Source organism: Euphorbia lathyris, chromosome 2 (assembly GCF_963576675.1).
Source record: "Euphorbia lathyris chromosome 2, ddEupLath1.1, whole genome shotgun sequence".
Classification (NCBI taxonomy): domain Eukaryota; kingdom Viridiplantae; phylum Streptophyta; class Magnoliopsida; order Malpighiales; family Euphorbiaceae; genus Euphorbia; species Euphorbia lathyris.
In genome coordinates, this window is record NC_088911.1 from 50,314,071 (window position 1) to 50,317,367 (window position 3,297).

Consider the following 3,297-nt stretch of genomic DNA (forward strand, 5'->3'; position numbering starts at 1 on the left):
ACAAGAATAGAAAAGATTATAGGAGATGGACAATTAAACTGAGTGACCAACGGTAAGTGGATTTATATTTAACGAAAATATGTAACTCTACACAAAATGTGGTTTTCAAAGAAGTATTTAATAATATATTGATTGAATTATTCATTATTCGGTACACTAAATTATAATAGTTATATAATCATTAAATTTTAATATATGCAATTTGAATATAAATTTGAATATATACAATATCTATATAATGTTGATGAAAATAAATAAGATACCCGTGCAAAGCACGGGTGTAAAACTAGTAGACTTACTGAATTTGGATGAAGTACTTAAGTATTAACCCGATTAGATCTGATTCTGGAAGCCCATAAAAAGACCAATTCAATTGCATACATGCACAACACTCTTTCACTATGATGTTGTCCACTGATCATTCTCTTTTGAACAATTTTGCTTAAAATGAACTCGTATAAAGTGACACTAATTAACTACCATTTTTATTTATCAATATATATTTTTCATTAAAACGTTTAATCTTACAAACCCAGAGTATAAAACTAAAGTGAATTACAGAAAAAAAACTATAATTTGGTGATATAATGCATCAACAAAGGGGATGTAGCTCAAATGGTAGAGCGCTTGCTTTGCATGCGAGAGGTACAGGGTTCGATCCCTTGCATCTCCATTTTTGTCCCGCTATTTAATTGTTTTAGACCGAATTTATAATTACAAATAATTTCTGAACTAATTAATTCATTTGTTATCAATTAAATTGATTAACCAATAACTGATTAATTACTTGAGATTGATTCATTTTATACACTTACATTAAGGAATTTAGTTGGTTTGGACGTACAAAGATAATGGGTTAAAAAAACAGTTAGAAATAGTGGTTTGAGGTAGAATTCTTAGGCAACGTCAAGAAGTTACATGAGCAATTGAGGATCATAGAGATTTTTAAGGCAAAGTGGGAACAATTAAGGAGAGTATCTCCCGTTTATTTTAAGTATAAAAGGACAAGAAAACTGTAGAGAAGGTCTCCAATAACAACAATAAGGTTTGATTTTCAATTCTAATTCCAATTTCAATTTATATTATTCAGGTTTGCTGCCAATTCAACATCAATTAAGTCATTCTCTTTACGTTTGTACTTATGAATTTTGTGTTAAAAAATTTACGTTCTTGTAACACTTTTTCGTGCGATTGCAATTCCTTCAAAATGCAATAAACAAATTTGGCACACTCGGTAAGACCCTCAAATGATGTAATCAGAGACGCATGGATTCAATGAGAAAGAATTTTTTTTTGTCGCAAGATGCAGGACATGTGTCTGTTAGTATAAAACAAGTTGCTCTGAGGGAATAGAATGGGAAGAAGTTTATACGCAAGATGTCTGATTGCTTCAAACATAAGATGGATGGTTAGGATGGCATTCACATATGCTTACAACAATTCAGACTTTTGTTAGAAGAAAATAAACATCTACTAGTAGTTAGCCATCCTTGGGAAGAAAAAAGTGTTGGTAAGATCCATACCAATTCCTTATTGGAATGATATCCCATTTCTATTCTTAAGCATGAGCCAAATGATGCAAACACAAAATGCATGTGAGAAAGCAGGCTTGGGATGTCAATCCAAGTGCAAACAAATCAATAAGAACTTCTCACATGATATCTCACCAAGGAGAAGCAGAGTGATCGCACAAAAGAGAAGTCGAAAGATTCATTTGAGTCGGGGTGCATCCTTAAATGTGGGTTACTAGTTGAACAGAGTACACTTCATTCATTCTAACGTACACCATTTATAATCTTATCTATGATCTCTTATTTATTTTAACTAGGCAAGGACCAATGAATATCTTGTTGTATAAGGAGATTAATTGAAAAGTATATTGAGAGAGGAAAAACAATAGACAAATTATGACCTATTGTTAGAGCAAATTATATCAATGGTACCTAAACTATACCCTAATTCACACTTTGATACGTAGATTTCGTTTTGTCCAAAAAATGGTAGCTAGGGGAAGCAAAAGGTTTCTTACAACCAAGTCATTATCAATGGTAGTATCAATGGTAGCTAGCAGACGAGATACAAGTCGTTATCTATAAGGAGATTAAAAGCCTTTCCTTATAAATGGGAACCAAATAGGGGATCTCATCTCTTCCTATTTATTCCTTATATGCACTGAAGGGTTGTATGTACTGATTAGGAAAGCAAAGGAAAACCGGTCAATTCATGGTTTCAGAATTGGTAGAAACGGCTCATCAATCACTCACTTATTCTTCGCCGATGACTCCCTCACACGATTTAAAGCAAAGGATAATGAAGCCATGGTCATCAAACAGATCCTCGAGTACTATGAAAGTGTCTCTGGCCAAATTGTCAACTTTGATAAACCTGGGGCGTTTTTTAGCTCAAAGGCAACCCTATAGCTTAGAAGCTCCATACTGAGGCAAATGAATGTTACAACTGTGGGACAATTCCCTCGATACCTTGGCCTCCCGACGATAATAGGAAGATCCAAAAAGCTCATCTTCAACTTCTTGAAGGATCGGTTACTCAAAAGGATCTAGGGTTGGCAGGAGCAACATCTCTCAAAAGTGGGAAAGGAAATTTTGACTAAAGCAGTAGCTCAATCACTGCCAGATTATATCATGAGCTGTTTTGCACTACCTCAGACTTTTTGCAATGAGCTTGATAACAACCCAAATTATTCTTTCTATAGTGAGGAATAAGGGAAAATTAATAGAAATAATGACAACCCATTATTCCTTCTAAAAGAGGGATTTATGCATGGTTAATGTGGAATTAATGATAATTAATGCATGATTAATGCAGGGGTGAATATGCAATAATGAAGAAAAATGAAGGAGTCTCTAGCATTATGTCACGCCACGTGGACCATGACGGGACATGCCATAACAAGATATGCCCGATGAGAGTGAGCAATAGAGACCCATCATTATTCTCAAGGAGAGCGTACATATGCCTCGACAGTTCTAAGAATAGCAAAATGCGCATTTATAACCGTGCATGAATGGGAATAAATACAACTAAATGGAAATTAATAGCCATTAAGGGGAATAAAGACTTGACTGTTCGAATACCCCAACTCTAAGATATTCGAGGATGAATGTTGGGATTAATGGAGAATTGATGACAATTAATAGTAATTAAATATGAGTAATGACATGACTGTTCACCTACATCTCCATTTGATAACATCTAAATATCATACATGGGGAAAAAGCATAATTAGACAAAGGATGAGGGAGCCACCATGAGCAAAGATAGGTTACCAAGAAGGAT

At 34.2% G+C, this 3,297-nt stretch overlaps 1 non-coding gene across 1 annotated transcript; it reads left to right on the top strand.

Moving 5' to 3' along the window:
• The first annotated feature begins 600 nt into the window (after positions 1–600).
• Positions 601–673, top strand: TRNAA-UGC (transfer RNA alanine (anticodon UGC)). Its single transcript has one exon. It is a non-coding gene; the product is annotated as a tRNA-Ala (tRNA).
• The last annotated feature ends 2,624 nt before the right edge of the window (positions 674–3,297 follow it).